Source organism: Chiloscyllium plagiosum, unplaced genomic scaffold (assembly GCF_037043375.1).
Source record: "Chiloscyllium plagiosum isolate Xiang-an unplaced genomic scaffold, Cpla_swu_hap1 HiC_scaffold_11, whole genome shotgun sequence".
Classification (NCBI taxonomy): Eukaryota; Metazoa; Chordata; class Chondrichthyes; order Orectolobiformes; family Hemiscylliidae; genus Chiloscyllium; species Chiloscyllium plagiosum.
The window spans coordinates 81,976,973-82,001,103 of NW_028270149.1; the positions used below are offsets into that span (position 1 = coordinate 81,976,973).

The following is a 24,131-nucleotide window of genomic DNA, read 5'->3' on the forward strand; positions in this document are numbered from 1 at the left end:
AAATGGCCAATGGAAGTGTCGGGGGCGGGTGCACCCGGCGGATGGCCAATGGGCGTGTTGGGGGCGGGACCTCTCTGCGGAATGACCAATGGGGGCGTCAAAGGCGGGACCCGCCCGCCCGTAGTGGCCCATGAGGGGTCAGTGGGCGCGGCCTCAGCGCGGTGTGGCCAATGGAGTGTCGGGGGCGTGGTCGCGTGCGGATAATTCGGGCGGTCCGGGTTGTACTGGGCGGCGGGGGAAGGAACGGGCAGGCGGTGTCAGGACGACGGCCGGGTCTCAGTGAGGTAAAGAAATGGCCGATGGCGGGGGTAGTCGGGCCGGGATCTCTGTGACACGACGGCGGTTGGGCTTCCTAGTAGAGGAGAGTCCGAGTTAGACTCGGGGAAGGAGGGAGACAGGCTGAGGCTGAGCTTCCCCCTGCTCTCTATGGAGGGGAGGGGGGGAGCGCTGAGAGAGTCAGAGTGGGGCCCCGGCCTCAGTGATCGGCTTCCCTCGAACTTCCACTCGTTCACAACTTGCTCTGTTGCCCTCAGGGGGTTTATGGGAAGCCGGGTCCGCTCGATATTTCAATCCGACATTGCGATTATACCTTCCTTCTTTCACAGCACTCATAACGGAGATCACCTATGTAAACATGTCACGCTGCAGTTACACCCTCCTTCCAGCGGTGGCATGACTGAGTTCCTCCCAGTGGCAGTATGGAGTGAGCCTGGACATTTCCTTGGTGCATTGATCACACCAGGCGCTGATGTGTTTTCTCAATGTGTTTTTGTCGGTGACAAGGATTGTCCTGTCATCTTCTGCGGAGTTGAAACTACCTGAGGATGCAAGTTGTCCCTGAGATGGTGTCTGGGAACTGTCCTGAACATTGTGCATGCAGTGGGGTAGTTAGTATAGTGATGCAAATGAGAGACAAATATGAATAAAAATAATGGACTCACCTTGTCCTTGCAACATTTCACGAGTTAAGCAAGCCAATTGAGGATGTTTTGAAGGGCTGTAATTTTATTTATTTATTGTCCATGTTGCATTTTTGTTAAGATTGTCAGTGGATTGTCATGCAACTCACTGTTGACTTGAGAAGGTGTGCAACAACACAAGACTTGGAACAAGTGGATAAGTGTGAAGTTCAATATGGTGCAGATAAATGTCTAGCTCCTGATTTGAAGGCAAAAGTGAGGACTGCAGATGCTGGAAACCAGAGTTTAGATCAGAGTGGTGCTGGAAAAGCAGAGCAGGTCAGGCAGCATCCGAGGAGCAGGAAAATCGATGTTTCGGGCAAAAGTTGACTACTTAAATTGACCGAACTTATTTAGTTATAAGGATTTCTTCTGCTGTTGGTTATTTGGTGATTCTTGTTTGAAGAGTGGATGATTTTGGAGCACTTTTTTCACTTAATTGTCTATTGTAAAGTAGAAAGGGATTATTTGTATACAAAGAAAAGTACAATATCATTCTGACAGAGTCAAAGTTGTTATGCAATGCAACCCACATGTGCTTTTCATAAATCCAAAAAAATCGCATATCATTGAGGGCAGCTTTTAGGGCCAAACATTTGACATTCTCTTTCCCAGTTCCCTTAATTGATGCACCCAAATGATATCAAGTCATTGATCACATTGGAATCTCTGGTAGTATAATTCAAGATTTTCTCCAGTTTGTGACTAGATTGCTGTGTTTTTCTTTATTGGTTTTATTTCATTTATTAAAATTTTGATTCTGGTTTTTTGGGGACTAGCAATATTAAATAATTGGACACTCGACAAGAACAACTTTTGCTTTTGTAGTAACAGTTAGTGTAAGGTAGTGTGAAATCCTGGGCCAAGTATGATACAAAGATAATTTCTCAGTTACGTTCAAGATTTTAAAACTTTGCATTTCGTATAAATAGAAATAACAAATGCAAACATGAAATAAGGAGGCAAACAAAAATCACATTATTGAGACTGCCACCCATTTTGTGCCCTAATTAGCTACATCTATGCTCTTCTGTTTTCCATTCAATGTTTGTTGCTTTGCTGAGAACTTGGTAGTGCATTATTCTGTTTTCCTTCTCTTCCTACAGCGGTCAACTTTCCTGATTTGTAACTCTGCTTTTACCTGCTTTTGTCTCCACGTTCCTGTTTATCATTTAAGAAGGCCCCCTTTCATCCATTTTCTAGTTTTATTAAGCCTTTTCTCATTTTCAGTGTGAATGGCCTGCACTGAATCCTTGTAATTTTATTTTAAACAAAAGAACCAGATTCAAATTGTTTGCTCACAAATGCCTGTCTGAGATTTGGACCATCTGTTATGGATCCATTTAAGTGGACATATTTGTACTGAAAGCAATTTCTCAAATGATTTTACTCCCCTGTTATAGAATGGTGAAATAGTTACAGCAGAGAAGGGGACGATTTGCCACATCAAGGCCTTGCTGGATAGATGATAACTGTTGGCCTCACCACTGATATCCACAATGTAGGAACAAATAAAAACATTCCACCACCATGCTTTTTTCTTGTTCATTTGCAAAGCCTCTCCTTTCAGGTGTTATCTAATTGTCTTTGAAAAAGCTACAACTTACTCTGTCTTCTCCACACTTGCAGAAATTGCATTCTAGATCCTAGCTACCTATTGCACAAACCCACGTTTTCTTAATGTTGTCTTTGGTCATCTTGTTAGCTATCTGGTTTTGACCCTTCCAGATTGACAGAGACAATCTACTTTACATAGATCCCTCATAATGTTGTGGACTTCCATCTTCTCAATATTTTGTTCCCACATTCTGTTTTAGTTAATCTGCACTTAATCAGCACCGGATGAACACACATTTCTCCAGTTACATATTGGGAAAAATGAAACCATCCTTTTTGGACCACATGCCACGCTCCATTTCATAGCTGCTGATTTTTCCTTTCCACTGCCTGAGAGTAAATCGATGTGTCCACAACTTAAGTGTTGTATTTAATCCCAAGAAATGTTTCTCATCATCACTTAGACTTCCTATTTCAACTTTTGTAACATTGCCTAAATTTGTTCTAGTTTCAACTTGCCTGCTGGTGAAACCCACATTTTTGCCTTTATCTCTCGACGTGACAATTCCAACTTGTGCCTGGGCCCCCTCATTTTACCTTTAAGGGAATGTGAAACTTTGCTGTCTGTGTCTTAGATTGCACCAAGTTCTGTTCACTGCTTCCTTCACTCCACCCTTCACTTATTCACATTGTCTGGTTAGGAATGTCTTGAATTTAAAATTCTCAGCCTTGTTTGCAGATTAATCCAGTCCTCACCCCTCCCTAATCTCCACAACATCCTTTCGCCCTGCAATCCTCTGAGGCAGGTAACTCTGGTTTCTTGTAAGATCACAATATATTGGAACAGAGTAGGTCAATCAGCCCATCAAGCTTGCTGTGTTATTTAATGTGCTTTTTCTAATTCTAAAAATACAGTCATGAATGGTGCAGCTATATGTTGCCTGTGGCTCAAGCTAAGGATTCCCTCTAGACACCTCTCTGCCTCCATTTCTAACTTTCCTGCTTTAAGATATTTCTTAAAACCTACCTCATGCTGATGCTTTTTGACATTGGAATAAATATTTCCTTCAGTTGCTCAGTATAAAACAGTTTGACAATGCACTGAAGTGTCTTGGGATGCCTTATTGCATTAAAGGTTGTTCATCATTATAAGTTGTTTTGTTCAAGCCACTTAATTTTTTTCTCCCAGGTTATTGTTTCTCACCACAAAGTTGAACTGACCGCCTGACTGGTTTATAGTTGTTGACTTTGCCTTTAGATCCTGTTTTGATTGTGGGTGTAACATTGACAATTCTCTAGATCTTTCTTTGTCATCACACGTTCTGACCCTAGCCCTCTCTGTATCTGAGGATAATGACAAGTACTTTGCCAATTTCTGCTCTTGCTTCCCTCAGCATCTCTGGTAGCTGTCCATATTTCATTAGTACATAAACCTAACTGTTGAATGCTGACAGACTGTCTAACCATGGCTTTATCTGGTCATGCCTTCACCAGGATTTACTGGAAAGGTTTAGATTGGAAACCCTGCTTGATTTCTCTCAGCTAATGTACCAGAGCGCAACTGGTGTCTGTGGAACTGTGCCCACATTGAAGGGCAAATGCAGATCAGGAAATAGTGCCAGTTGTGGGTTGCAACTGGAAGCTGGAATTTGTTCTTTGCCCCCCTAGTTGCCGAGAGTCACTGATGAAGTGAGTACACCCTGATGAAATGGGTACTCTCTGCTGGGACCAGCTAAACATCAAATGGATCTTTGTTTAAAAATATTCTGCAAGTCAAATATATAGTTTGGTTTGACTCTTTTTTTGATTGCAGTTACTTTCCTCAAAACCTTTTTAATCAGGAAAGATGTTTTTTGTGGAGTCATCAGACTTGCATATTTTGTTCGTCTTTGTTTTAAATGTCAGTGCTGTATTATTTTACTTCTTAAAAAGTTAGAATGAGGAGTTCTGTCTCAATAATTGTCAGGTTTTCAGTAGTTTAATGACAGGCTTATCCTGTTTGTACTTGTCTAATTTTCAGTTTTGTGCCTTTAAACACCACGACTGAGGTACTCCTCTATTTTTATAGCTGGTGGATGGGAACTTAATTCCTTTTCTTTTTGTGATTTAAACATTTGAAGTGTGACTGACATGCAGCTGATGTCTTTGATTCCACCATTGTTCTGAAATCTGTAGCAGTTCTGGTTGTAAAATAATTTCTCTGTCAAAGATTTAAGGATATTTAGGGGAATTTGAAACATGTTGAGCATTCTCCGGTGTTGCGATCCCAACTGATGTTAATGGTGGACAAGTTGAATCCTAGATTGAAATCTACCTTGATGGACCCAGGATTGTTTTTGCAGAAAACTATTGAGTTGAGTTATTGAACGCATTGACAAGGACTTGCAAGTGTATTTTTAACACAGATTGTAAAAATTAACTGTTATACCAGAACCAAAAAAACGTACAAGCATCAGCAAAAGAATTCAAACTTGTGCTTTTTGAACTGTCCCAACAATATCCTTTACCTCTGTCTCCACATCAAGGCTTCCCGCTCAGGCTGACACAGCTGCAATTGGTTTCCTTCTGGTGTATTTCTGCGCATTCACTCAATTTTTTTTCCCCTTCAGCTGGTATTTCCCTTTGAAAACCCAAAACAAACTGCAAACTGAAGTCTTAAATTAAGAGCAATCTAATGTGAGCCCTAAACTCAGTGGAGGTGTTCTGCAAGTAGTTACCCAGTCTGTGTTTGGTCTCGTCATTGTGAGCAGAAAGTACAGTAGACTAGCTTTAGAGAAGGACAGGTAAAATGCTGTTTGGTCTGGAAGGTGTATTTGGGGCCTTAGAGGCCTAGCTGAGAGACGGTGAATGGGCAGATGCTATGCCTTCTGAGACTGCATGGGAAGTCCCATGAGGAAGTGAGAAGGTGTTTGGAATGATGAAGTATAAGACCATAAGACCATAAGACATAGGAGTGGAAGTAAGGCCATTCGGCCCATCGAGATCACTCCGCCATTCAATCATGGCTGATGCGCATTTCAGCTCCACTTACCAGCGTTCTCCCCGTAGCCCTTAATTCCTCTAGACAACAAGAATCTATCAATCTCGACCTTGAAGACATTTAGCGTCCCGGCTTCCACCTGCACTCCATGGCAATGAATTCCACAGGCCCACCACTCTCTGGCTGAAGAAATGTCTCCGCATTTCTGTTCTGAAATGACCCCCTCTAATTCTAAGGCTGTGTCCACGGGTCCTAGTCTCCTCGTTTAACTGAAACAATTTCCTAGCATCCACCTTTTCCAAGCCATGTATTATTTTGTACGTCTCTATTAAGTCTCCCCTTAATCTTCTAAACTCCAACGAATACAATCCCAGTATCCTCAGCCGTTCCTCATATGTTAGACCTGTCATTCCAGGGATCATCCGTGTGAATCTCCGCTGGACATGTTCCAGTGCCAGTATGTCCTTCCTGAGGTGTGGGGACCAAAACTGGACACAATACTCCAAATGGGGCCTAACCAGAGCTTTATAAAGTCTTAGTAGTACATCTCTGCTTTTATATTCCAACCCTCTTGAGATAAGTATTAGGAGAGAGAGAGACAGGGAGGAGTGAGCCCCTGAGATTTACAGCATCTGCAGTATTTTGCTTTTATTTCAGTAAAGTAAAACCAACTTTGGGATTGTTATGAGCAGGGCTGGGAGAGGTAAGAGTTGGGGAGGAGGAAGAACATGAAAGCTACAAGTTTAATCCAGATAGCAAAGAACTTAACAGTGTGCTTTACTGTCAGAGGTGCAATAGTTCACTTAAGACGATAGACTGAAGTTCTCTGCCTTCTCAGGTGGACGTTTAAGATCCGACAGTGCTATTTGAAGATGAGCTGGTGAGTTCTCCCCGCTGTCCTGGCTTGCATTTATCGCTTGACCAGCAGCTTAACTGTCTGATTTCATTGTTTGTGAGAGCTTGTTGTGCACAAATTGGCATCTCGGTTTTCTATTTCAAAATTGTAATAACATCTCAGAAAGACTTTGCTCGTTGGAAAACAATTTGTAATGTCCCATAGTTGTGAACAGAGCTAAGTAATGCATGAATCTTTTTTAATGTCAGTGAAGAGGGGCTAGTAGACTTGACAAGTTACAAGGCAGAGTGTTAAGAAGTACTTTGATATTTTTTAGACGGGTTTATAGATGCAGTATTTGCAATCATTGAGTTTATTTGTGGCAGTGTTTGGTTGTTATTCATTAACCAGTTTGATGAATGACATAATTGATATTGTTTCTTTTCTATGCAAGCAACAGATTTTGCTGTTCTGCACTTTTAAATCAATCCATCAATGCTGGTGCTACTAATTAGTTTATCCTTCTTGTGTAAAATATGGTTACACTTAGTCACTGACGTGCTTTTTACTTGTTTTAACTCATTTTTAATAATGCATTTGATAGTATGTGCAATGTTTCCACTCAAAATTCGAGCCATCTTGAGCAATGTCCTTTGCAGCCGCATGAGGTTTAGGTTCCAGCAGCAAATTAAATGACAACTGATTGGCACAACTTTGAACCAACTGAGTTCCAGCAAATTAGAGACTTTTTGATGTACCGCCTGCTGCTGATTTTGTAGGATGCTGTAGGACTTTATTTGGAGCTTGTACCTAATCTCGGCCTTTGCTCTTTGCAATAGTGCACTTGCCAGCTCCCATATAAAAAGCAGATGCACAATGATTTGGATCTCCCGAGATCTTGTAGTTGAATTATTGTTGTCATGGACCAGAGGGAAAGTCGCACCCTCTAATCTTTTAAATGAAACTTCAATAGGTTAGACAGCCCCCAAGTTTTTCCCTCTAGTAAATGATGTCATGATACCCATACCTTTGGAGGATGTGCATAGTGGCAGTAGTGAATTTGTTGCGTCACTTTGCAGATTGAGATATCTGTACTCTTTCCTCTAATGTATTCCTTCTTAGTGTCCTTTACCTGGCCTTTTCTTTGGTGCCTTCCTAACAGGTGCTCATTTTCACAATACTGGAGTTTTCAAATGTAGTTTCAGGTTATTCATTCAAAATAATACAAGCATTTTTTTGTATGAGATTATAACCCCAGCAGTTTTATTTATTGCACTTTTTTTCGTGAAATATGTTTATTGAAGCCACTTCAAAAATAACTGCATGAACATCAGTAAGACTGGGTTTTTGAAAAATAGTCTCTGAGATCAATCATCTGATTTTGTAAATCATGGTACAATGACCATCACCCTCCCTGTTGTGAAATCAAACATTTACCATCTGTAGGAATATGAAACACAGTGGAGTGCTGTCAGTCACTTCTTGTTTTCAGTTACTGTGAAATGGTTGTCATGAGTTTTCCGGTGATAGAAGTAAAGCAGAAGTAATAGTACAGAGAACGGAGCTGCAAGGAAGTTGCATATTTAGGAATCTCCAAGCTGATTTTTAAGTTGAAGTGGTAAATAATTAAGTTTCATTGCTGATGAATTTAAAGGTAATTGGTGTTCAGAGTAATAATGTGTAATATCTTTTGGCATTGCATACTTACATTTGAGGTTTAAATGATGACCAGATTATCATGCTTTGCTAATATATCGGCTATATATCGGCAATCACTTGGCTCGAGTTGATTGTCCTCCAGAGTCAAAAGGTGTGGTGCTGGAAAAGCACAGCAGGTCAGGCTGCATCTGAGGAGCAGGAGAATCAACGTTTCGGATATAAGCCCTTCATCATGATGAAGGGCTTATGTCCGAAACATCGATCCTCCTGCTCCTGGGATTGTGCCTGATCTGCAGTGCTTTTCCAGCACCACACTTTTAGACTGATCTCCAGCACTTGCAGTCCTCATTTTCTCTGTGATTGACCTCCATAACGGCATTTATTTGTGGGTCTGCAACTGGCTGAAGGGGCCAATCCGGCATCAACAGATTCTATTGCAGTGTCGGCATTGGTAGGTTGTAATCGTGGCTGGAGGTGATGTCGGCTGGGGCTTTATGATGATTTGCCTGTCCTTGCGCAAGAGTTCCTTCTCTTCAGTGACACATGGAGATTGTTTTTGTGGCGTATGACTCCTTGCTGGATGATGTTTCTCCAGTGATTCCAGTTTGTAGCCATCTCCTCCCAAGTTGTTGATATTGGTATAGAATTTCTTTAATATTAGTCAAGATATTATCTTTGAAGTGTCTGTTTTGGCCACCTTGCTTCAGCTGGGAGTATATGATCTGTTTTGGGAAGCATGAGTTGAGCATTCAGATGATTGTGGCTGGTCCATTGGAGTTGCTTTTGAATTATAGTAGTGGTGATGTTGACCTCTTCCAAGATGCTTGTGTTAGAGCACTTGTCTTCCCAGGTGATCCTCAGGACTTTTTATGTGGATCTCTGGTGGTGGTGGTATTCCAGTGCTTTTAAAGTGCTTACTAAACGTAGTCCATATTTTAGCTCCATATAGCAGTGTGGGAAGGACAATGGCTTTGGAGACCAGAAGTATAGTCTGGGCCTGTAGGTCATGGTTTTCAAACACTCTTTTCTTCTGAGTCAGGCATAGGCACAACTCGGGCAGCGTTGTATTTCTGCATCAGTGTTAGCATTGGAAGAGAGAAGAATGCTGAGGTATTGGAAGTGATGACCCTTATTATACAAGGGGTGGAGGGACTGTTGGGTGATGGTTGATGGAGTACTAGTGTCTTTTTTTTTATACGTTAAGGGTAGGCGCTAGTAGTGTATATGCCTTGGCAAAGCCATCCAAGATGCACTGCAGATCTTCTACAGAATGTGCTGCGATGGCTTTGTCGTCAACATATTGGAGCTCCAAGATGGAGATGGTGGAGGCTGTGTCTTTTGCCTTGAATCTGTTAAGGTTGAAAAGCCTGCCAACCATACCATAAATTATATGAATTTCCTTGAGCAGATTTTGGCCAGAGAGATGGAGATAGCAGGAATGAAGATGGGTGCAATGATGCAGCCCTGCTTGACCCCCATCTCAACAGCGATAGGGTCAGACTCCAATGCACAGTTGCTAAGCACATTTGCAAACATGTTGTCATGTATCAGCCTCTGCATCCTGATGAATGTATATGGGCAATCGCATCATTAAAGTATCTGCCAGAGATCCTGGTGATTAAGTGAGAGGCCTAAAGTTGAAGAAGGCCATGTCTTTCTTGTAGTTGACATGCTGTGAAGATCATGTCTGTTGTTCCTCTGGATTGGCGGAAGCCACACTGCAATACAGGGAGTATTTCCTCCAATAATGGCAGAAGTCTATTGGCAAGGATATGTACAAGTACTTTGGTGATTGATAGAAGTGAGATGCCTCTCTCATTCTCACAGTCAGCCTTGTCAACCTGTTCAAATATAATCACAATCAGAACATCCCTGAGCTCCGAGGGGAGTTCTACTTTAAGCCAAAGCTTCAAGAGCAAAGCATGTATGTGCTCATGGATCTTTGCGCCACCCACCTTTACAATGTCTGCAGGAATCCCATTAGGACCAGCAGTCTTGTTATTTCTTGGGCTCTTATGGCATTTTGTACTTCAGTCAGACTGGGAGGTCCTTCTACATCACCTAGTATGGACGTCTGGGGAATTTGATTCATGATTTCCAAGTTAACATTGGAATTATGGTTGGGGACCTCTTGAAAATGCTCTCCTCAGTGAGTGTTCATTGCCTCTTTGTCCTTCAGCAGTTTCTGTCTATCCTGGGAGCATAGCGGGTTTAAACCATGATAGGTTTGACCGTATACTGCGTTGGTGGTGCTGAAGAAGCCTGCTGAAGAGGCACCTGCCAGCTGCTGGATTACCAAGACATAATCAGTCCATCATTTGTTTTTGAGCTCCCTGACCCTTTTCTGGACATTACTCTTAGCTTTGGCATAGGTCCTTTTTTTTGGCCTTGCAGTTGATGTCATCCTGTCAGCTCCAGAAGGCTGTCCTTTTCTTGGAGATGTGCTATTCAATTTCTGCATCATTCTCATCGAACCATTCCTGATAGTCTTGAACAAGTCCAGAAACCTAGTATGATTGATTTAAATAGACTTCAGTGCTTCCCCATGTTCACTGGGTATGCTGTGGTCTGTGAGGCCTATAGATGTTGCGTGGTGACTGTCACCGAGGCTAGGCTGGGCTTGTTGCTCCCGAACCCTCCTGTTTCTGTGTAGTCTGATGGACATTGTGGAATGGATAAGGCAGTGATCAGTCTAGCAATCATGTGAGCCGATCGCAGCCCTGATGACACTTGCGTCCAAGTGGATTTTGGAGGGAACAGTGACATAATCAATGAGATGCCATTGTTTGAATGTGGGTACCTCCAGGATGCTTTGAATTTATTTTTCTGACGTAAGAGTATGTTTATAGTGATGATCCTTTGGAGTTGATGTTGCCAATACCTTCCCTTCCATTATGTTGCCATTCCAAAGGTTGTGCTCTTGACCAACCCTGACATAGAAAGTCTTCTTTACTTCCTTCTCCGAGTCAAGGGTTGGGGAATAAGCGCTCACAACTGTAGCAATCTAGTTGTTGGTGAGCATTAGGTGGTTGGTCACAGTCAGTCATTGATCCGCAAAAGAAGTCTGGAAAGGCAGCTGATGAGCTGGTTCTTAACTGTGAATCCAGCACCAATATTTCTGGGTTGGTCAGCAGCCTTCCCTTTCTCGAAGAAGGCACAACCACCTTTCGCCTCCTTCAGTTGCCCTTCATCTGTAAGGCAGGTTTTGAAAAGAGCAGCTGGATTGACCAGTCATTCCCTATTAGCCGGGTCCATCAGGGCTCTTACATTCTAAGCTCCAAAGTTTATTATTCTTCATTTCTGACCGCATGTGGGTGATCCCTGTGGATCTGGTATTCCAATCAGGAGTTTTGAAGCAGGCTATTTTTAGGCCACCTTTTCCAGGCCCCCTCATCTACTGGGATGAGCAGTGCAGATCCTAAACAGGGCTGCTCAGTCGTGAGCGCAACTGTTGAAATGCTCTCCCTGCCTCGTCCAGGAGCAAGACAACTCAGTCTGACATCCATTGCCTAAGTGTCCGTTTGTGATGAGGGGCTTTTAGATGTCACAGTCCTGCCTTCTTTGCCACTCGCTGATCTCTATAGGAACTTTGTGCAGGGTGTAAGAAGGATTGGTATCTCTTAGGAGGAACTCTGAATGCTACATCTTCTAACGTGTGGAGGCTGGTGCACAGACAGCCACCGCACAGATCTTGGCAGTTAGGGGGTTGAAGCCCAGTGGCATGGAGACAAAGATGATTAGCAGCACTCTCTTTAGCCTTATTCACCTTGACACCTGTTGTGATGCTCTAATTGGAGTTCAGCTACCATGCTCTGCCATTGAGGCCTTCAAGGATTGTGCTTTGTCTGGTACCTCCCCCTTGACCTTAATCATCTTGGATGACCCTGTCAGGAGCTACAGTCCAGACAGTTTAGCTCTTGAGTTCCTGTGTATACAAAAGGCTCTCTACCACAACAAGGTGGCGATCCTTGGGGAGGGCTTTGCTAATGTACAGTAAAGCAGTATTAAAACACATGTATGAGCTTAGTCTAATCAGGTAATTTAGTATTATGTAACATGAAAATTTTAATATGAATTGTCATAAACCTGTTTCTGACAGGAGCAACAGCCTGTTACCTGCTATGGTAAAATCCATTTCTTGGTATACATTTGTGTTGTGTGCGCTGGCAGCCTGTGAGAAAAAATGTAAGCTCAACGTATTCCATTGGTGGCTATATTTGATTCTGCTTAGTAATAAAGGCAGGAGGCTTTTGGAGTTTGATGGATCACCCAGATCAGTTCAAAGATCAGTTATTTTAAGTCTGTTATGGAGAAATATAAAAGCACACAGGAAGAGGATTGATCCTTCAAGCCTCCTCCATCACTAAATATGATTGTGGCTGATCATACAATTCAATACTCTGTACCCACTATCTTTCCATATCCTTCATTCACTTTGGTCCCAAGAACAATATCTACAAATTTAGTCTTCAAAGTTTAGGCATGAACAGTTTCTGATGGCAGAGAATCCCAAGGCTCAGCGCAGTCTAGGTGAAGAAATTCCTCCTTCTCTCTGACCTAAAATACCTTTATCCTTGAACTGTGATTCCCTGGTCTGGATTTCCTGGACATGGAAACATAGAAAATAGGAGCAGGAGGAGGCTATTCAGCCCTTTGTGCCTACCCCACCATTCAATATGTCATCTATTCTGTCTAATCCCGTTCAAAATTCCCCCCTCCTTCTAAACTTTAGTGAAAATATTCCTAACTGATCCAATTTCTCCCGTATGTCAGTCCCATCGTCCGTTGAATCAGTCTGGTCAACCTTCAGTAGACAGAATATTTTTCCTTCAGTAAGGAGACCAAAACTTTACTGATCTATTTCTTTTAGCCTTTCAGTTTAAATTATACTCACGAAAAGTGAAAAGGAGAAATGTGTAAATCTACTGGAACAACCGTCTTGCGTAAGATCCTCAAAGTAAAGCTTTTCTGCAGAATTTTTTAATGTAATGTCAGAGCTGCACCAAAAGCTGATTATAAACGAAATCATGACTTAAGCTGAATAACTGAGACATTTTCACTCGAATTTGGCTTTTGTTCAGAAAAATTAACATTTACATGCTCTTGTGTCAGTCTTGTGGGCAGATGATTCACAGTAAGGCCTTTACTGAGGAATACATGTTTTGCAAGCACAGATAATGCTCAAATGCACAGGCAACTCTTTGCCAGTTTTAAAAGCCAAGGAAAATGCAGTGCATTCATTTCTACCACTGCAATGGACTGCATTCCAGTGTTTGACAAGGATCCCTGAAGTAATTTTTGAGCTCCTTTTCCACTGCATTTATCTCTTTGAGTGTAACCTTCACCTAATAGCTTTACAGTAGCCCTATTTATTTTCACCCATTGGATTTGGCCTTATATAATGATTCATGTGGTTTTATTTTTCTTAGTAAATACTTTTGCTTTCAAATTTTGTCTACTTTAAACTTACAGAAAGTTGCTGGTCCCTAACCAGATTGTAACATAAATTTGGCAGTTTAGTTCAGATTCCTAACTGTGCAAATTTGGAATGTAGATAGCATGGTGTTCATTGCAAACTTATTTTTCCTTCATCTTTGCAGCTCTGCTTCAGTTGAGTCTTTTCATAGAGAAAATTTTTTTTTGTTTTCTTGTTTGCATGTCAGTATCATAATTTAAGGGCAATTAACACACATTTACTGAAAAGTATTTTGGAGTGTTCTTTATGACTGAGTTTTCGAATAATCATTCAGAATGAAGTTGTCTTGACGGCTGCATCTTTTATTGAGCAATTTGAGGACTTCCTGTTAAGTTACTGACATCATTATGTTCAAAGTGTGTATTTGCAAATTAGGTTTTTTTTTGGGACTTTTACTTTTAGAAAGCTGTTGAAACCTGACTGCACTGCACTGGAGTATGGTATGTCTGACTCTGTACAGTTGCCTTGTTAGACTGAGTTGGAGTGATCATGGGAGTGTATGTGTTCTGTGGGTGTACCTTATGTGAATTAGTGCACTGGATGGAGCAGAGTGTGACAAGAATAATAATAGATGCATAATGACCCCATTTACATTAATAAACAGGGCTGAGTTCAGCCTGTGATTTTGCTACCAGGAAAATGGAATTTCAAATCCTATTTAAGTGAGCCCTACTCTTTTTTTTGGATAGTTTCCAAAATGTTATTAACTGGAGTAGTGACTTTTGAAGGCTGCAGTAAAATCTGTGGTAGTCATAAAATATAATACATTGGAAGCAGCTTTGAGTGCAGTTCATTATGCTCTGGTTCTTCCATATAATCTGGACGACTAAAACCAGTGTGTTGCATGAGTGTACAATAATGAGAATCCTGAGGGGTTTTTTCACTACTTCAAAACTCAACCAAGATGTAGAAGCAGTAGGGGAACAGATAACTTTAGTAAGAGTTCTAAAAACTAGAGGTGGTGGAATTGAAGAAGCCGATGCAAAGAAACTGTGTCATCCCGTTAGGTAAAACAGGCAAGAACAGGTGCCTGTTCTTTACAGAAGCCAAGTGGCTTTGTATGATAAATTAATTGCAAGGTTAAATCTGAAACCAGAGATATCGGTCATTAAGACATTTACTTCAATTGCAATGGTAGTTCCGGCGAACTGTCAATTCAGAAGTTTCATTATATATCTGAACGGGTTGGTTTTTAAAAGCAAAGTTGAGTTTGCCATATATTTTTAAACATTTGAAATAGTGATGCGGTATTATAAATCCATTAATGCAACCATATTAAAATATTGTGCATAGCTTTGAATGCTGCAGCATACAAAAGGAGATGCATTCATTTTTGAGATGTTATAAAAGAAAACTAGGAATAATTGATAGCTATAGAGGGATTGGATAATGAGAAGCAATAATGTACATTAACCATGACCTCACTGGGAAAGGTAAGGTTAAGAAACGTTACGAATGTTGTCTTTTAAGCTTCGAAAGGGATTAGATTATTTGACCACAAAAAGCTGTTTTAGCTGCAGCGGTATCAGAGAAAATAACCTACGTATGAAAGGGCACATTCAAAACTAATGCAGGGAACACAGGCCCAGCTCTTGTGATGGGAAGATTGTTACAAGCTATGCAGACTGGATTTGCACATTGGGATAATGTGGAAGTCCAGGCTTGACTTTCTGCTGGAATTGCTCTGGAATTTTGAAGTTCCAAAGGGCAATTACATGGCATCTGGGAACCCAAATATGAGCTCTAGTTTGTGGATTCTAACTGACTGAGCTTAATTGTTATACAGGAAAAGTTAGAGGCAAACTGGGCAGTGGTTAAAATGAGCCCTGAGTCATTACTGACTCCCTACCTCTGGCTTGATTTAGACACCACACTGGCTCCTGTTAGACCAGCCCTGATTTTCTCCAGACTCCTGAAACCTGTTGCTGTATTCAGCCTGATCCTTTCCAACTTCCCACAGAACCCCCCCCCCCCAATTTTCTCTCTCCCCACATCCCACCTCCACCCCAACCCACTAGATCCAACTGGATCTCTGACTGCCCGCCCTGTACACCTCTCACCTCATCCCTTGGATTGGTCCTGATACTCTCCAATGCCCTCATAGACCCAACTAACACCCCTTAACTCTTCAGTCCCCTGGCAGGATTATTACTGTTCTTGCCCACACCCTCCCAGTGGAGCTGACCTAAACGATAACCCTCTTAGCTGGCACCAGACCCCCTTGCTCGCCTGGCACACTGGTGTTCACTTTGTGGATGTCCAAGTGGCTTTAGGACTTTGAAAGCACTGGTATTTGGTACGAGTTGCGGTGAATAGGAGATGTAGTTTCAGTTAAAACCACAAATCTTGCTATATTCCAGGGTTTTAAGGTCCTGGAAATTTACATGGATTTTTTTTCTGATTCTGATCCTAACCCTAACCCAGTATTTTGGTTAATGAATCTAGGTTGATGGAAGCTGGGAATATCAATTCAACGAAATATAAATCAGGTTCTTCAAAAAATAGCATTTAGATTACAGAAATTTTGAGAATTCATGTGCTAAATTTAGCAGGCTTGGGAATGAACTGGTGACTTTGAGCTAATGTTCCCAAACCTCTTCACCGCTGAGGTTCTCCACATCACCATGACTGGTTCTGTTGACTCATGGATAGAAAATGATTCCCACAATAGTTGTCATGACTACCAGGATGGCTGAAGTGCTGGGTCGGCTGGGACAATATTCATTAGAGTTTAGAAGAATGTGAAGGGGTGGGGATGTGGGGAATCTCATAGAAGCCTATAGAGTTTGTAACGTGATGAGAGAGGGTAAAAGCAGAAAGGATCTTTTATTCTTGATGACTGGGGAGTCCAGAACCAGTGTCACAGCCTGAAGATGTAGGGTAGGTAATGTAGATCTGAGCTTCGAAGTTTCTTCATTGACAGTGTTGAGGCTCTGGAGTTCATAGGGTGATGGTAGCCAAAACAGTGAGTGTTTTCAAGGAGGAGTTAGATACATTTGTTAGGGCTAAAGGGTATGGCTGGAAAATCAGCCATGTTGATATTGAATGGTCGAGCTGGTTTGAAGGGCCTACTCCACTTATTTTGTATGCTTCTGTGAAGCTGACCTACTTCTTATTCAGCAGTTCACATTGCATGATGTGCCTGGAATCATTTATTCTTTCAATCAATTAGAATAGATTTCTGCTTCTGTTAAACAAATGCTAACAGTTTGGCAGCAGTCTATTATAAAATGTTTGTGTTTTATGGTCTGAAGCTCAGTGAGATAGTAACGAAATAAGCCAAAGATGTGTTGAAGTTGAAGAGGAAATTGACAATTCTTTGTTGGCCTTTACTTCCTGCAACCAGTTTCAATACACAGCCTGGCTATCTGCAGTCTTTTAAATAACAAAAGTATTTGTTCATTGATTTATTTACATACCAAAATGAGGATCTATCTTGATCTTCGCGTGATTGTTGTCCTGGTCTCCAAGTCACCTGATCATGGCTAATTGCTCTCTGTCGTTCAGGTCTGGCCCTTTCCTTCAAATAGGTCATTTTAGGCCCTAAAGAAACTGTACCTTCACTGTTCTGTTCTTGCAAAGTACCATCCATCTCCAGACTTGCTTTGCTCCCCCATGACTTCTCATGTGCTGTCAGCTCCCAAATCTCTGCTCACTTGTCCCATAACTCCTGTTTGAATCTGAATCAAAATAGATGTCAAGGACACAAATGATACCCGATGTGACTGCATGATAATGTTGAATGGTTGTATTTACTATCCTCCTCCAAGTGCTTACCACTGTTGGACAGATGAGTGGGACTGTGTTCACTGATTCTACTGTCATCTATTATGTTGCAGTCAGAAATCATACAGTGGCTTGTCTTCTGACTCTGATCAATTCTCAGTCCCCATCCTGTTTCTCTTCTGCATTCTGCCTCTTCATGACTTCAAATGAGCCCAAAGCCATAATGCTTTGGCAGGTCATGACCCAAAATGTTTACTTTATGTATCACACCGTAGATGCTATCAGACCTGCTGAGTATTTCCAGCAGTTTCTGTTTTATGTTGGATTTCCAACAATGGCGGTTGGGATCAGTTTCCATATAAATGCTGACAGCACCCATCTCGACTTCACCAACTCTTCCCTCAATCCCTCCACTGTCTCTGGATTGTTCGAGTGCTTCTCTAACATCCAGTACTGGACCACTTCTAACATTACATGACATTGCCCTCATCTCTGCTTACCTGCTGCTGAAACCATCATCTACACTTTGTTTCTTGTCTTGACCATTCTAAAGCACTTCTGTCTGACCTTGAGTCATTCTTGAAATTGAGATCTTCTAAAGCTGTACTGTTCCTGACCCAAGTGGAAAGTGCTAGCTTCACAACCTTGCAGCTCTCCCTTAAGCTGAATGTAAAATTCAATGCTGTTATGATCATTGCTACTGAGGGATGCCTTTACGATAAGATCATTAATTAATACAGTATTACCCTCTGTGCCCCCTTTCCCAAAAAAACCCACCGATATCTATGCTTCTGGAATCCTGGTTCTTATATCTCCAATTTTAAACACGTCACCATTGGTGAGAGCTTTGCTTTCCATTGCTTTGATCCTCCCTGAAGAATTCCTTTCTTAAACACTCTCTACCTCTCTTTAGTACTTTATGACAGTCCTTTAATACCTACCCTTTTTTGTATTTCTGGGATTTGAGAATTGCTGGCAAGACTAGTGTTTTGTTGCCTATCTCTTATTGCCCTTAAGCTGAGTGGTTTAATAGGACACCGATAAGGAGACACTGGCTGAGTGGTAATGGTACAGAACTAGCAATCCAGAGGCTCCGGCTAATGCCCCTGGGGATGTAGCCTGAAGTCTCACCACAGAGTCTGGTGGAATTCAAGTTCAGTCAATCAATAAATCTGGAATTGAAAGCTAGGGTGAGTGTTGGTGCTTTCTTCTTCTCAGACGAATATTAGGGAATACTCTTCACCAGAAGACAGTGGAGACTGGCTCTTGTAATTTATTTTGGTTTGAAATCAATTTACTTTTGACAAGGAGTAAAGGGTTATGGGTTTGAGTGGAAATGAGAGAACACAATCAGCCATGATCTTGTTGAATGTTGGAGCAGGCCCAAAGGGCCAAATGGCTTACTCAACTTCCAAATGCTGTGATGTGTCTTATTTCTGAAGGAAGTTCAGAGTCAACTACATTGCTAGAGATTTTTTTTGTCCATGCAGATGTGGGCATCATTGGCTCGCCAACATTTACTGCCAAGTTCATAGTCTCCACATTGTAATCCATCTGTAACTTTTTTGCCTTCTCTCTTAGTGTGTTGCATGGTGGCTCAGTGGTTAGCAGTGCTGCCTCAGTGCCAAGGACCTGGGTTCAATCCCACTAACGAGTGACAATCTGTATGGAGTTTGCATGTTCTCCCTGTGTCTGGGTTGGGTTTCTCCCACAGTTCAAAAATGTGCAGGTTGGGTGGATCGGCCATGCTATAAAATTGCCATAATGTCCAGGGATGTGCAGGCTAAGTAGATTAGCCGACGGAAATGCAAGGTTACAGGGATAGGGTAAGTCTGGGTAGGATACTCTTCGGAGGGAACTCGATAGGAAGAATGGGCTGCTTCTACACTGTAGGGACTCTATGATTTATTGCCCGTCCCTAAGTTGCCCTGACGGTGGTGGAAGGTAGCTCACCATCTGGACTCGGATATAAGTCAGACTGGGTATGGATGGCAGATTTCTTTACCAAAGTGAGTGATCCAAATGGATTGTTTAATATGACAATTGATTAGTAACAGTGCCGCTAGATTAATATTCCAGATTTTATCAGATAAATTTATATTTCATCAATTATGATGGCGTCCTTTGAGCTTGTGACCGTGGAAAAATTGCCCAGCAAGCTTGATCTAGTCCAATTGTATTACCACTGTGCCACTGACTAACGTTTTGGTTGTCTGATACAAGTCCATGTGTGACTGGGAATTAAATTTTGCTTGATAATGCTTTGTTTCACTATACTAAAAACACCATGAACACAATTTGTTGTCTTTATGATCATGAAAACTGAGCTAAAAACATTGACGGATATTTTTTATTGCTTCAGGTTTCAGTCCCTTTTGATTTTTTTTCAGTGTTGTATTTTTAAACCACAGCACCTTCCTACAGTGTGCTGTTTTACTCTTTTCTTATTTGCTTAAATAAAAGATATTTGACCTGCAACCCTCTGAAAATATTCGTCAACTTTTGGCGACCCTCTCCAATTTCCAAACAAAAGTGTCAGGCACCTAAAGTGGCAGCATTTTTGCAGAAAGCATTTTTACAATAGAAAGAAGTTAACGAAATCTGATTACTGATAACCTTTTACAACCAAGCAACACACTGAGTATGTCTGTTGTAGACTAGGCTTTTGGCACTGAATGCATTTTTATTTTGGACAAGTATTATTTGTTCCGTTGCATTTTGCTGTTTGCTATGTGACCTCTCCTTCACACAAATTTACTGTAAAACATATTCAAGCACCACCAGTAACTGAGCAACAGTTTACAATACTTACGACTTTTATGAAAACATATAGAGAAAGAAGAAGCTGCAACATAGAAATCTGGTTAAATACTAATGCTGTAATAGAACCTCTTTTATCAGCGCTCCAATTGCTAATGCCTTGATTCAATGCCGCAATCTTTGTGGGAAGAGGTTTTTAAGCGTGATTGCTTAATTGTGCAGCTACCTCATGTGTCTGTTGTCTGTATTTAATCTTAGTTACATAAAGTTGTGTAATGTTGCTTTTTGTTATTTGTTACCTCCTTGTCTTCAATAGCCTGCACCAACTCTCTTATTTTGGGATTCTCTGTTACCTGCCTACTTCTGTTATCCATGATTGGGGGGAGTGTTCCCTGTCTTGGAACAGATATGGAAGGTTTCAATTAATGCAGAAAAAATACCAAAACAAGTCTAGCAAATATTTATGATCAGCCTGGCTGTTTTGTGGTCTGGGTAGTTCACTGCTTCCCAGCCCTCCAGTAATGTTTGTTTAGCGGTTGGTGGTCCTCACTAGAATTAAATTTAAGCTTCAGTCTCTGTGCCTCGCTTGCTGTTCAGTAAAAGATGACAACAGGATACTATTAGGAAGGAAAATTTTCTGTTTCTATCCATTAAATGATAATGTCTCAATTAATACAATTGGAATACAGATACTTTAATTTTATTTCTTTGAGGTGGTGAACTACCAGACTTCCATATTACAACTGCCCTATATGCCCTGATTAAAATCAGGGCCACCCTGTCTGAAGGCACAGTAGTGCAGATCTATATCTTGCCATCCTGTGGTGCACCATTCCTGAGGAGATCTACAGTTTTGGATCATGGTCACCATTTAAGCTAGCAATTAATTCCAGATTTTGGTTTCATTCAAATTTAATCATCTACTATGATGGGAATCAAACCCATCCAACGAGCAGATGCAGGAAACCTACAAGGAAACGGGGAAAACGTGCTCGCCTGAAGGCGAGGTTAAAACAACATGACTTCAAGGCTCTCCTCCCAAGCATACTCCTAGTGAGTGTCCAGGCTATCGAAAAGCAAAATGGATGAACTCTGATCCAGACTTGCCTACTAGTGGGAACTGAGAGACTCATGTGCTCTGTTTCATGGAGATTTGGCTCACCCCTGACTGCGCTCTACAAGCCGACGGGTTCTTCATATATTGTATGGGCCATATGGTGTCCTCAGATAAGGCAAAGAGCAGTGGGGTGCTTAGACACAATCACCCTGGCAAGCCATTGCTCTCGAACCTTGAATACCTCCCAGTAAAATGCCATTCCTATTGTCTGCCGTGTGAGTTCACCTCCGCCATCCTGACAGCAGTATAGAAGGGCTTATGCCCGAAACGTTGATTCTCCTGCTCCTTGGATGCTGCCTGACCGGCTGCACTTTTCCAGCAACACATTTTTCAGCAGTATAGATACGACCACCACAAACACTCGAGAGACAAAATTTCTGGAGGTCATGTTCATTGTGGCTGGTGACTTCAACCAAGCCAGCCTCAAGAGGGTGCTGCCAGAGCATCACAAACACATCGCCTGCCCCACGCAGAGGACCAAACATTCCGGTTCATTGCTACACAAACAGCAAAGATGCCTACCGCTCCATTCCCTGTCCACACTTCGGCAAATCAGATCACACCACTGTGTTCCTCCTCCCAGCTTACAAGCAGAAGCTGAAATGGGAAGACCATTCACAAAAGGAAGTACAATGCTGGTCCGTGGCTGTTTTAAGACCATCTCTGGGACTGTTTGGAATCAGTGGACTGGACCGTGTTGAAGTACTCGGTGGAAAACCTAGACAAGTATTCTACCAATATCATGGACTTCAGTAGCAAATGCGTGGAGGACTGTGAACAAAGAAGTGAATCCAAGAGTTCCCCAACCGTAAACCTTGGATGTACCTGGAAATCCATTCTGTACTGAAAGGCAGATGTGTAGTATTCAAGTCAGATGACCCAGATCAATATAAGAAATCCAGATGTGACCTCTGCAAAGCCATCAGGGGTGCGAAGTACTGGACCAGGTTAGAGGCCCATACCTACTAAACTGACTCTGCCCATCTGTGGCAAGACCTAAACAACAAAACTGGATACAAAATGAAGCAGAGCAAGATAGACAAAGTCCCATCCCTCCCTGACACGCACACTGCTTTCTATGCTCGGTTTGAGCAGAATGTCAGTGGTGTGGTGCCTCCTGCCTCAACAGCCCCGGCCACACCTATTCCCTCGGTCACTGCTGCAGACGTCGGATTTGTTTTCCTGGGAGTCAACCCAAGGAAGGTGACTGACCCGGATAGTGTCCCTGTTGAGCACTCCGATCCTGTGTGGGCCAACTGGCGCAGGCTTTCCCTGACATCTTCAGCCTCTCCCTCCTACAAACTGTAGTCTCCACCTTCTTTAAGACCACCATCATCCCCATATCTAAGAAAGCACATGCAACATGCCTTAATGACTAGCGCCCAATGGCTCTGACCTCCATAATCATGAAGTGCTTCAAGAGGCTGGTCATGGCCCACATCGACTCCTGCCTCCCAGCCTGTCTTGATCCCCAACAATTTTCCTACCAGTGTAACCAGTCCACAGCAGATGCCATATCCCTGTCACTGCACTCATCCCTGGAACATCTAGATAGCATGGAAACCTATGTTGGTCTCCCATTTAATGACTACAGCTCCGTCTTCAATGCCATTATCCCCTCTAGACTGATCTCAAGACTGTGACCTTGGTCTTGGTTTCACCCTCTGCAACTGGAGCCTCTGCTTTTTGACTCATAGACCACAATCAGTGAAGATGATAGACAGTTGCACCTCCTCCACAATAACACTCAGCCCTGGAACCTCCCAGTGATCCATTCTCAGCCCCCACTGTCCTTTCTGTACACCCGCAATCATGTTGCCAAATTTCGAATGCTATGTATAAGTTTGCTGACAACACCACTGTAGTAAGACCAATATCTAACAACAGTGAGTCAAAATGCAGAAGGGAGATTGAGGATCTGGTGACGTGGTGCAATGAGAACAACCCCTTTCTCAGGTTGGCATAACTAAAGAGCTGGTCATTGACTTTAGTAAGAAAGAAGGAGAAAACTCTCCCATCTTCATCAACGGAACTGAGGTTGAGCAGACAGAGAGCATCACGTTTCTTGGAGTGATGATAACTGACAACCTGTCCTGGTCTTCCTGTGTAGTTGCGGCTGTCAAGAAGGCACAATAAGTGCCTTTTCTTCATCAGGCAGCTCAGCAAATTTGGCATGTCTATAAGGACCCTCGCCAACTTCTACAGATGCACAATTGAAAGCATACTGTCCCAGTGCATAATGGCCTGGTGTAGCAACTGCTCTGCCCAGGATCATAGGAACTACAGAGGTTTGTATGCGCAGCCCAGGCCATCATGGGAGCTAACCTTCCATCCATGGACTCCATTTACATGGCTCGCTGCTGCAGAAAGGCAGCCAACACCATCAAAAACCCTTCACATCCCAGTCGTGATCTCCTACAACCTCTTCTGTCAGGCAGAAGATACAGAAGCCTGAACACACGCACCAGTAGGTTCAGAGACAGGTCTGTGGCAATGTTACTTTCTGCCCCTCTGTGTAAATCTTTTCTGCTGTACATCCTTTCTTACTATGATCTGCCTGTACTGCTCATAAACAAAACCTTTCACTGCTCTGTGTACCAAAGTACAATGTGTCAGGATGTTAACCTGGGACTCTGGGTTACCAGACAAATGGTTTTAACTAACACTATCTTAAGTTCACCTCTGGTCTCTGCAGAAATCATATGAAAGTAGGGTTTGGAGGTGTTTTTTTCTCTTAAAAATAGTAAGGAATAGGGACAGGAGAATGTTGTTTGGCCCCTTGAGCATGTTGTGTCACTCGGTTGGATCACATGCTATGATCTGACATTGCTCACATTCACTTTTGTGCCTTTAACCCATAACCCTTGATTCCTCTTGATCAAGAATCTATCTATCTCAGCCTTGCATATAGATAAGGACTCTGCCCCCACAACTTTTCTGTGGCAAGGAATTCCAAAGAGACTCATCCATTATAGAGAAGAAATTCCTCTTTATCTCTGTCTTAAATTGATGCACTTTTATTCTGAGACTACTCTGTATGGTCTTCGAGCCTCCCAATGAGG

At 42.3% G+C, this 24,131-nt stretch overlaps 1 protein-coding gene across 2 annotated transcripts in view; it reads left to right on the forward strand.

Moving 5' to 3' along the window:
* The first annotated feature begins 220 nt into the window (after positions 1–220).
* Positions 221–24,131, forward strand: part of klhl13 (kelch-like family member 13) — a 215,369-nt gene continuing 191,458 nt past the window's right edge. Inside the window, exon 1 of one of the 2 annotated variants that reach the window (XM_043704362.2) lies at positions 221–284. The gene's annotated coding sequence lies outside the window, so the exon portion shown is untranslated. Of the gene's footprint in view, positions 285–7,966; positions 7,986–24,131 lie in introns of those variants that run through there. The other variant, XM_087992242.1, reaches the window with a different exon arrangement.